General features: G+C 34.3%; 1 non-coding gene across 1 annotated transcript; it reads left to right on the forward strand.

Moving 5' to 3' along the window:
* Positions 1 to 9,556: 9,556 nt before the first annotated feature.
* LOC116589634 lies at positions 9,557 to 9,720 on the forward strand. The gene has a single exon (XR_004285391.1). It is a non-coding gene; the product is annotated as a U1 spliceosomal RNA (small nuclear RNA).
* Positions 9,721 to 12,119: the final 2,399 nt, after the last annotated feature.

The raw sequence follows: 12,119 nt of genomic DNA on the forward strand, positions 1-12,119 counted from the left end.
CTGCTGAAGTGCTACTTCATCAGGGAAGCTTTCTCTGACCAATTAAAATAGTATCCTTGTGAATTTCTCTGTCCCCTTACTCACTTTATTTTTCATAGCATGTATCACCAAACACACATATATATATACATCCACATGTATGTAGACATGCATATATATGTTTATAGAAATATATATGTGATATATGTGTGCATGTGTGTGTACCTAAAATCTTTACCAACTACGGTATAAAATTCTAAGCTTCAACCAGACTATAAGTTTCATGAGAACAAAGATTTTGTCTTATTGACTGCTCTGTGCCCAAGACCGAGGGTGTCTAGCACATAATAAGCATTCAGTGATTTTTTATTTTAATAAATGAATGAGTCTCTACTAAAAGAATATAATCTGATAAGCATTTACGTACATACAAATTTAGGAGATAAAAATGAAGTTAAAGACATAACAGTATCATTCAAAGCTCAGACATTAAACTGAAGGACATGAGAGAATTCACATGGTGGGTATATGAATGAAAAGAAGATTCATTTTGATCCAACTCAATTGCTTGTGAATTGAAGCTCCTAGAGATTCATTCAAGAAGCAGGTACCTGGAGCAGGCACTGACAGATTGCAGCTGTGTAAGGATGCCTCTTGTCACCTACTTGTGCTTAGCACCAGAAAAGTAATAATGTAATCCTCGCTGTCTGCTGTCCCCTAAAATTATCCTTCTAGTTATAGTACTGTCTGAATTTATGAAATTAGTGAAACCACAATATGAAAATGCAAACCAGACTGGTTGGATGAGTTAATCAAAATTAGTCTTTAGGGCAAAAGCTCTGACATTTTTCATCTTTGATTAAACATTCTAACAATATGTTCAAAACCTAAAATGATAAAAGAAGATAAAATCTGCTTAAAGACTGTTAAGACTGTATTGACACCTCCAGGTTTGTCAGGAAGCTTCAAACTCAGAATAACTCGGCAATTCATATTTGAGTATTTCTCTGCCAGAGACCTTCTGTTTTATAAGAGGTAAGGTAAATCAGGTTTGTTTGTTTTTTTAAAAGAGGTTAAAGAATCCATAGGTATTTGTGAACTGAAGTGATAAATCATTACTGACACTAAGATAATTTTAAGAGGGGTGCATTAAAACATGATACATTAGTAAGTGCTCTACATTTGAAAATGAGAGACATGGGTTCCAATTCTAACTTCTTGCCTAATTTTCTAGACATTGTCAGACAACTCAATTGCTTCATTAAAAAAAAAATTACATTGGAAACAAGATCCTTTTTTTTTTTAAGATTTTATTTTTTTATTTGACAGAGATCACAAGTAAGTAGAGAGGCAGGCAGAGAGAGGAGGAAGCAGGCTCCCTATGGAGCAGAGCCCGACGTGGGGCTTGATCCCAGGACACTAGGATCATGACCTGAACCAAAGGCAGAGTCTTTAACCCACTGAGCCACCCACGTGCCCCAAAAACAATATCCTTAAGGGAGGAAAATGATATCAGAATTTTTTAGAGAACTCAATCAAACTAGCCATGCCTCTCTGTAGTCTCTCAGTCTTTCACTAAGTTGATGAACTTGCCCCCAACAAAGTAGAGATAGATGAAACATACCTCAACATCATAAAGGCCATATATGAAAAACTCACAATTAATGTCATCCTCTGTGGGGAAATACTGAGAGCTTTTCCCCTATGGTCAGGAATAAGACAAATATGTCCACTCTTACCATTACTATTTAACATAGTATTGGAAGTCATAGCCTCAGAAATCAGACAACAAAAAGAAATAAAAGTCATCCAAATTGGCCAGGAAGAACTCAGACTTTGACTATTTGCAGACATGATACTTTATGTAGAAAACCTGAAAGAATCCACAAAAATATTGCTAGAACTAATTCATGAATTCAGCAAAGTCACAGGTTATAAAATCAATGTGCAAAATTCTGCTGCATTTCTATATACCAAGAACAAAGCCACAGAAAAAGAAATGAAACAATTGATCCCATTTGCAATTGACCAAAAACAATAAGATACTTAAGATTAAATCTAGCTAAAGAAGCAAAAGACCTATAAACTATAGGACATTTATTAAAGAAATTGAAGAGGACACACAAAAAAATGGAAAGGCATTCCATGTTCATGGATTAGAAGAAGAAACACTGTTAAAATGTTTATACTACCCAAAGCAATCTACACATTTAATTTAATCCCCATTAAAATATCACAGCACTTTTCACAGATCTAGAATGAACTATCCTAAAATTTGTATGGATCCACAAAAGACCCAAATAGCCAAAGCAATCCTGAAAAAGAAAAACAGGGTGCATAGGTGGCTGAGTTGGTAAAGCCTTTGCCTTTGGTTTAGGAGATGATCCCAGGGTCCTGGGATCAAGTCCCACATTGGTCTCCTTGCTCAGCCAGGAGCCTGCTTCTCCATCTACCTCTGCCTCCTTCTCCCTCTCACTAACTCTCCCGCTGCTTGTGCACACGTGTGCACACTCACTCTCTCTTTCAAATAAATAAATAAATAAAATCTTTAAAAAAGAAAAACAAGGGGTGCCTGGGTGGCTCAGTGGATTAAAGCTTTTGCCTTCAGCTCAGGTCATGATCTCAGGGTCCTGGAATTGAGCCTCACGTTGGGTTCTCTGCTCATCAGGGAGCCTGCTTCCTCCTCTCTCTCTCTCTGCCTTCCTCTCTGCCTACTTGTGATCTCTCTCTCTTTGTGTCAAATAAATAAATAAAATCTTTAAAAAAAAAAAAATAAAGAAAAAGAAAAAAGAAAAACAAAACCAGAGGCATCACAATTCCAGATTTCAAGCTATATTACAAAGCTATAGTCATCAAGACAGTATACCACTGGCACAAAAACAGACATATAGATCAAAGGAATAGAATAAAGAATCCAGAAACGGACCCTCAACTCTATGGTCAACTAATTTTGACAAAGCAAAAAAGAATATCCAATGGGAAAAAAAGACAGTCTCTTTAACAAATGGTGTTGGGAACACTAGACAGCAACATGCAGAAGAATGAAACTGGACCACTTTCTTACACCACACACAAAAATAGACTCAAAATGGATGAAAGACCTAAATGTGACAGAAAACCATAAAAATCCTAGAGGACAACACAGGCAGCAACCTCTTTGACCTTAGCTGCAGCAACTTCCTAATAGACCCATCACCCCAGGCAAGGGAAACAAAGGCAAAAATGAACTATTGGGACTTCACCAAGATATAAAAACTTCTGCACAGCAAAGGAAACAATCAATAAAACTAAAAGGCAGCTTAAGGAATGGGAAAAAATAGTTGCAAATAGCATATCTGATAAAGGGTTAGTATCCAAAATTTATAAAGAACTTATCAAACTCACCCCTCCCAAAAAACGAATAACTCAGTTAAGAAATAGGCAGAAGACATGAATAGACACTTTCCAAAAAAGACATTTAAATGTCTAACAGACACATAAGAAGATGCTCAATATCACTCATCATCGGGAAAATATAAATCAAACCCCAATGAGATATGATTTCATACCTGTCAGGATAGCTAAAATGAATGACATAAGAATCAACAGGTGTTGGTGAGGATGCAGAGAAAGGCGACAATTTTGCACTGTTGGTACAAATGCAAACTGGTGCTGTCACTCTGCAGAACAGTATGGAGTTTCCTCAAAACGTTAAAAATAGAACTACTCTATGATCCAGCAATTGCGCTACTAGTTATTTACCCAGAGGATACAAAAATACTGATTTGAAGGGTACATGCATTTCAATGTTTATAGCAACATAAGCAACAATAGCCAAACTATGGAGAAAGCCCAAATGTCCAAATGTCCATCAACTGGTTAACGGTGAAAAAAGATGTGTGTGGGGGGGTGTGCACAATGGAATGTTACTCAGCCATCAAAAAGGTATGAAATCTTGCCATTTGCAAAGATGTGGATGGAGCTAGAGTGTATTATGCTAAATGAAATAAGTCAATCAGAGAAAGAGAAATACATATGATCTCCTCACTCATAAGTGGAATTTAAGAAAGAAAACAGATGAACATATAGGAAGGGAGAAAAGTAAACATGGAGAGAGGGATACAAGCTATAAGAGACAATGATGGAGAATAAGCAGAGGGTTGACAGAGGGAGGTGAGTGGAGAATGGGCTAAACGGGTGATGGGTATTAAGAAGAGCGCTTGTTATCATGAGCACTGAGTGTTGTATGCTAATGATGAACCACTGAATTCTACTCCAAAAAAAAAAAAAAAGAAAAGAAAAGAAAAAAGAGAATTGTCAGTTTCTAATAAGCTCAAATATATGCCCTAAAAAATAATAATAATAATAAAATTTTAAAAGATGCTGAACTTGCAGCCACTAGGGACCTTTCACCATTTCCATCAAATATGTTGAGTAGGGAAGACATGGTTGAGGATCACAGGAAAAATAATCCCTTTTAACTCTAACATTGGATTTGTTGTAAAGAAATGAATCACAGATGAGGCTTTATAATGTACAAAATCATCAAGAAGATATCCATGCCAGATTAAAAGTCATATGGTTTGTCTCCCTCCCAATCCCATCTTGTTTCATTGATTCTTCTCCTACCCACTTAAGCCCCCATGTTGCATCACCACTTGGGGATAGAGTATTATGCCTCCATCAGAAAGGATGAATACCCAACTTTTATAGCAACATGGACGGGACTGGAAGAGATTATGCTGAGTGAAATAAGTCAAGCAGAGAGAGTCAATTATCATATGGTTTCACTTATTTGTGGAGCATAACAAATAGCATGGAGGACATGGGGACTTAGAGTGGAGAAGGGAGTTGGGGGAAATTGGAAGGGGAGGTGAACCATGAGAGACTATGGACTCTGAAAAACAATCTGAGGGTTTTGAAGGGACAGGGGGTGGGAGGTTGGGGTACCAGGTGGTGGGTATTATAGAGGGCACGGATTGCATGGAGCACGGGGTGTGGTGCAAAAATAATGAATACTGTTATGCTGGAAATAAATTAAAAAAAAATAAATTAAAAAAAAAAAAAAAAAAAAACCGCAAAAAAATAAAAAAAAAAGATATCCATGCCAGAGTGATGACTATCAATGTTCTTCTGAAAAGTGTCCACAGCTATCTTTGCTGGTTTATAGATTCCAAATACAAGTATTTCCTTATATTCAATATAAAAATTGTTTTTGCTATAATTTGGAATCTCTATTAGCCCATAAAAATAAAGTGTGTTCTTAAAACACTCATAAAAATTCTTTTTATTTTACTTGAAAATATTTCATAATTTCTTTTTTTATCCTCTCTTATAATAATAATACTTTCAGAGAGAATTAACCTAAATCTAAATTGGTAAATGAAAAAAAACACTCATAAAAATTCTTTTTATTTTACTTGAAAATATTTCATAATTTCCTTTTTTATCCTCTCTTGTACTAATAATACTTTCAGAGAGAATTAACCTAAATCTAAATTGCTAAATGAAAGGGTTCACTTTAGGTCCAAATGCAAAAATTCACCTGTTAGATAGCAGTTTATTTCTTCTTGATTCTAATTGTATCGTATCTTATGTTCTGATTTTCTACTTAATTTAATAATGAGGAAATTTTGCTATTCAATAAGTATATATAATCTGGAGAGAAAAAAAACACTGGTCATGTGAGTAATTGTGTGGGTTTAGTTACTGGCTTCAATTGAGTTTTTATAATAAATTTTCACTTAATTTTTAGAACCTAGACCGCAAGGGATCATTTGAAATTTTAAAGAATTCCAAGAAAATTCTTTAAAATATTTTTAAATAACAACACTCCCCCTCAAAAAAGTTTTTAATTTTATTAGGACCAGGTAGCCAATAATCACAATGTCTATATGTTACTGAGCCCAGCAAGGAGGAAGTGCTCCTCCTAACATAGGTGTCATTAACAGCCATGTTACTAGGTTGTTTTGAAGACAACAAACTTCTCCTTTGCTTTTTAAAAATACCTGTCTTGGTTTGAAATTTCCATTAATAGAATATTTTGGATTATGATACTGACTCTAAAACACCACAATTATCTTGGGCACATGTTTTATGAGAGTTGAACATTCCAAAATTAACTCCCTATTATTCACTTATAACACAGCTTAGTTTTGTCAATTTGCTAATTGTCACCTTGGGAAATAGGAAGAAGAATACGGAGGAAAACATCCTTATAAGAGAAGTGGGATTCAAGGGGAGATCTTTGTTACAGTCCAAGGAAGCTATACTTAGGAAGTGTTCAACAAAGGGACTCTGGATATCTAGTAAATTGGAATAGAACTGCCAAGTAAAAGAGGGACACCTAGTTAAATGTGAGCAAATATTGCAATTTGAGACATAGTTATCTTAAAACATTATTCTTTGTTACCTGAAATTCGAATTTAACTGTATGTTTATTATTCTACTATTATTTAGTAAATCTGGCAACTATGGTATTAAAAAAAACATGACTTCGAGGTAAGTGATTTGAGAAAAGGACCACTATCCATTGTCTTCTTGCCACGTGATTTATTCTTATGGGGAAAAAAAAGCTTCAGTATTTTACCTGGCTGACAGAAATGGTTTTGCTTTTTCTTTGTGGAAATTATCCACATTATTACACTCTCCATACATCAGTTCCTCCATTGAGGGAGAAGTGCGTACAGTGTATGGTGTCAGGCATGCACACTGATCTAAAGAATGTAGGAAAAATCTCTTCCTTCATTGAACTTTTATTCTTGTAGTGCAGATAGGACAAGCATGCAAACTAGCCATAATACAGAATGATACAGGACAGAACATGTTAAGTGTCATAAAAGGAGAACTAAAAGTACTAGTGGGTTTCAGAGGAGGAAAATTAGTATTTCCATATTGTGTGAATTAAAGGTTAAAAACTACTGAAAGCCTAAGAAGTGACTTATGTTTTCCATCAGTATAGCACACTCAATACTGTCCAACCACAGAGCACTTGGATAATGTATAGAAAACAAGAGAGTGAGTGAGAGAAGAAAGGAAAAAAGAAAACACTGGCAACCTGCTAAGACCTAATGATGAGTCTTCATGACATATTTATTGATTTTAATGAGTGAAAGTCTTGGATTTTAAGGCACAGATGAAAATAAGAGACATGACTATGGTCATAACCAGATGCTGGACCCCTGCAGGACTGAATAGTGAAAAGGTTTAGTGGGAAAAAAACACTGGTTTATCAACAAACAGATAATAAGAATAATTCTGTATCTGAGCAAACAGGAATCACAATATAAGATATTTGAAAGAATTTCTGCTTCTGAGTAGGATGTAGAAGGATGTCAAACGATATATAGTTTTCATGGTAGCAACAAGAAAAGGTGAAAGATAATAAACCTGTACCGAATATTTTATGAGACTATCAAAGGTTGACAGATTCATGGAAGATTTGAGAAGGAGAATCCCAGCAAGAAATGAACTATACATACATAGAGAAGTAGCAAGCCAAGACAGCTTCTAGGTCTGAAGGCACATGACTTGTCTGGGTACAAATAGGCAATAAGTGGGTCTGTCATAGATGGAAAGATTGCAGAAGTGAGGAGAAACCAGCTTAGCTTTTAAGAACAGTTTATGCTGGCAGAGAGGACTGAAATCTGGAAGCACCCAAGATGCAAAAAATAAGTTCATGTGCTAGACAATTTGTCCCACAACTCCTTGAATTTTATTGAAAAGTAGTAGTGAAAGAAGAGTGTGAAACAGAATTCATGCAGTCTTACGCGTCTTGGGGTGCAGGGTTTCCAAAGCCTTGCCGGAACATGCACATTAAAAGCAAAGAAAAGTATAGACCAGTATCTTTCATGAATATGGGTACAAAAATCCTTAACAAAATATTAGCAAACCTAATCCAGGAATATACACAAAGATAATATGTCCTGACTAACTGGGGTTTAATACAAGAATGCAAAGTTGGTTTAATATTTGAACATTTATCCATGTAATTCCACATTAACAAATTAAGCCATATAATCATAGATGCAGAAAATCATATAGATGGAGAAAAAACAACTGACAAAATGTAATGCCCATTCATAATAAAAATCCACAGCAACTATAAATAAAAGACAACTTCAATCTGATGAAGGATACATACAATAAACCATAGCTGTTTTTGTAAAATATCAAATGCTTTCACTTAATACGTGAAATAAGGCAAAGATGCCCACTTTCAACACTTCTACCCAAAATTTTACTGGGAGTCTTAGGAGGTATAATAAGGCAAGAAAAAAAGATTTTAAATAAAGATAAGAAAATGAGGTAAAATTATGTTTATTCACAGATTTCATCACTATATACAGACATTTAAATTAAGGAAACAAACTATTATAATAATTAAGTGAATTTAACAAAGTCATAGAATACAAAGTCAATATAAAAGTCAGTTCCATTTTTCTATATTAACAACAAGCAATTGTGAAAAGAAAACTTTCAAAAATACATTTATGCACTGCGTGTTGTATATAAGTGATGAATCACTAAATTCTACTCCTGAAACAGATATTACACTGTATGTTAACCAAGTAGAATTTAAATAAAACTTAAGGGTGCCTGGGTGGCTCGGTGGGTTAAGCCTCTGCCTTCGTCTCAGGTCATGATCTCAGGGTCCTGAGAGCGCCTCTGTTCAGCAGAGAGCCTGCTTCCCCATCTGTCTCTGCCTGCTTCTCTGCCTACTTGTGATTTCTCTGTGTGTCCAATAAATAAATAAAATATTTTTTAAAAATAATAAAATATAAATAAATAAATAAAACTTAAAAGAAAAGGAAGGAAGAAAGGAAAGAAGAAAGGAAGAAAATATATTTATATAGGCATTAAAGAACATAAATACTTGGGAAGACATTCAAGATAAAATAAGCCAGTCCTACATTCTGAAAAGTAATCTGCGATAAATTAAGGAAAACAAACAGAAAGATAGTCTATGTTCATAGAGGAGATTGATTTTGTGACAGGCCACTACAAGGCATTTCTCATTTGTCGCCCTGGTTCTGGTGATAAATGAGATTCCATTTCTATCTCCCTGCTTTCCCCTCATTTCCTTAGTAAAGCTGTGAGCTATGGAACTATTTAGCTATAGTCTAGGTATAAAAAAAATCTAAGACAGAGTCATTGCCCTCAAGTACTGTGTAATTTTTACAAATGATCAAATTTTTTTAAATTCCGGTAAGGAAATGTACACATTGTTTTCCAGTGTTAGCCTTGAGGACAAAACAAATATCACACATACACACATACACACACTCACACACACACACACACAGGAAAGAACTCATTGTTACTGGTCTTGGCAGTGATTTTTAAACATGACGCCAAAAGCACAAATAAAAGCAAAAATCAACAATGGGACTCATCAAACTCAAAAGCTTTTGCATAGCAAAATTAACAAACACATACCTTGCTGTCCGCTTCTCTTCCATCTAGCTGTTCCTGAGTTATATCCTTTTATAATACACCAATTACTTAGTTTTTAAAAAATTAACAAAATGAAAAGACAACCTACAGAATGTGAGAAAAGCTTTGCAAACCGCTTATCATATAAAGAGTTAACATCCAGATATTTACCTGGCAGGGGAGGTATCATGATCATGAAGGCGGTTTTCCCAGGGTGAGGCTTATCCATTGCACTCCGGATGTGCTGACCCCTGTGATTTCCCCAAATGTGGGAAACTCGACTGCATAATTTGTGGTAGTGGGGGACTGCGTTCGCGCTTTCCCCTGGTGTATGTTGTTTAAAGAAAAGAGTCTGTTTAATATGTTGAATGAAGACACTTTTTACCTCTCCTGGGGGAAAAAAAAAAGAGTTAACATCCAAATCATATTTAAAAACTCATAACAACATAAAACCCAAAAAATCTGATTAAAAGGTAGGCAGAAGAACTAAGTTGACATTTTTTTTGTGAATCACTGCTTATTAAGTATTAATACAGCAAGTTTTAAAGATTTATTGATTTATTTATTTATTTGACAGACAGAAATCACAAGTAGGCAGAGAGGCAGGCAGAGAAAGAGGAGGAAGCAGACTCCCTGCTGAGCAGAGAGCCTGATGTGGGGCTCGATCCCAGGACCCTGGGATCATGACCTGAGCCGAAAGCAGAGGCCCAACCCACCTAGCCACCCAGGCACCCCTAACATAGCAAGTTTTAAACTTTTCTTTATATTTCTTGAAAATTATAGTATGGTCTTGGGCATTTTTTATTTTATTTAAATTCAATAATTCAATATTGAACTGAATCATTCAAATTCAATGATCAACATATAGTGTATTATTAGTTTCAGAGGTAAAGTTTAGTGATTCATCAGTTGCATATAATACCAAGTGCTCATTATATCTAGTGCCTCCTTAATGCCCATCACCCAGTTACCCCATCCCGCGACACATCTTCCCTGCAGCAACCCTCAGTTTGTTTCCTATAGCTAAGAGTCTCTTGTGGCTTTTTTCTCTGATTTCATATTGTTTATTTTACTCTCAATTCCCCTATGATCCTCTATTTTGTTTATTAAACTCCACATGAGTGAAATTATATGATTAAATAGACATTTTTCCAAAGAGGTCATCAAAATGACCATCAGGCTCATGAAAAGATGTTCAACTTCAATGATCAACAAGGAAATGCAAATCAAAATTATAATGAGATATCACCTCACACCTGTTAAATGGCTATCATCAAAAAGACAAGAGACAACAAATATTGGCAAGGATGTGGTAAAAAAGGCAATTTTTATACACTGTTGGTAAGAATGTTAAGTGGTCTAACAGCTATCAAAAACAATATGGTATTACCTCAAAAAATTAAAAATAGATCTATCATATGATCCAGCAATGCACTTATGGGTATAAACCCAAAAGATTTCAACAAGGAATATGCACTCCCAATTACATTGCATTATTCACAAGAGTCAAATATGAAAACAACCCGAACACCTGTCACCGGATGAATAGATTAAAAATATGTTATATATAACATATTTTATATATATATAGAGAGAGAGAGAGAGAGAGATATTCAACCATAAGGAAGAATGATATTTTGTTATTTGTGACAACATGATGGACCTTGAGCACATTATACTAAGTAAGGTAAGTCAGACAGAGAAAACAAATACTATATACTATCACTTATATGTAATATAAGTGATACTTACATATACTTACATATAATTTTACATATACTTTATATGTAAATCTTAATCTAAGATTGATAGGGCTTAAGGGTACAAACTTGCAATGAATAATATATGAACAATAAAAATCTAATGCACAGCATAATGAATATAGATAATATTGCACTACAATTATGTAATTTGATAGATATTGCTATAACAGTCATTACAGTATATAAGTGTATCAATATAATAGGCTATACACTTAAATTTATATAATGTTATATGTCAAATTTGTTCAATAAATAAATATACAGATAAATACATAAATGCATACCTCACAGGTAGGTCTTCATCCACTGTGTCTTTTCAGAAAACTCCATTGTGAACTCCAAATTAAAATCCTGTGTCAAACAAAAGAAAAATCAACAGGTTGATTGCAGTCTTAATGATTATTATAAAGTTTAAATCAATTCATTCACTACCAATTATAAAAAAATGCAACTGCTATATTCAATAATAAATCAAGGACAAAATGAACCACAATAAAAATTTAATATGTATTTGATCAGATCTAATTAGCATTTAATATGATGTTTAAAACTTTTTAATGGGGTCTTTATTATGTCATACCGGAAGGTGCCTTTTGAGCAAGAACTCAATTCAAGTGAATGAACTCGTGCTTTATAGACACAATTTTTCAGCACTAATTTAATAAGGATATTGAAAATGGATAGCTGGTGAGAGGTTTTCATTAAAGCTAAATGGGTTGAGCAAATTAATAGGAGGCATAAGCTCAGTATATAAGATTGAGCAGTTTCTAAACAGCCATCTCATTTGATTCTGAACTGCAAATAAATATATTCATGGATGAATGTAATTGTTTTAAATGTTTCTATTTGTAAATTAAAATCTAAAAAGTAGTTCTTCTGTATTAAATGGTTAGTATGAATAATCAAGAGTTGATATTTAATTTAGATTTAATGCTGTAAGACACATTTCTGAGTACTATATTG

Source organism: Mustela erminea, chromosome 4, assembly GCF_009829155.1.
Source record: "Mustela erminea isolate mMusErm1 chromosome 4, mMusErm1.Pri, whole genome shotgun sequence".
Classification (NCBI taxonomy): Eukaryota; Metazoa; Chordata; class Mammalia; order Carnivora; family Mustelidae; genus Mustela; species Mustela erminea.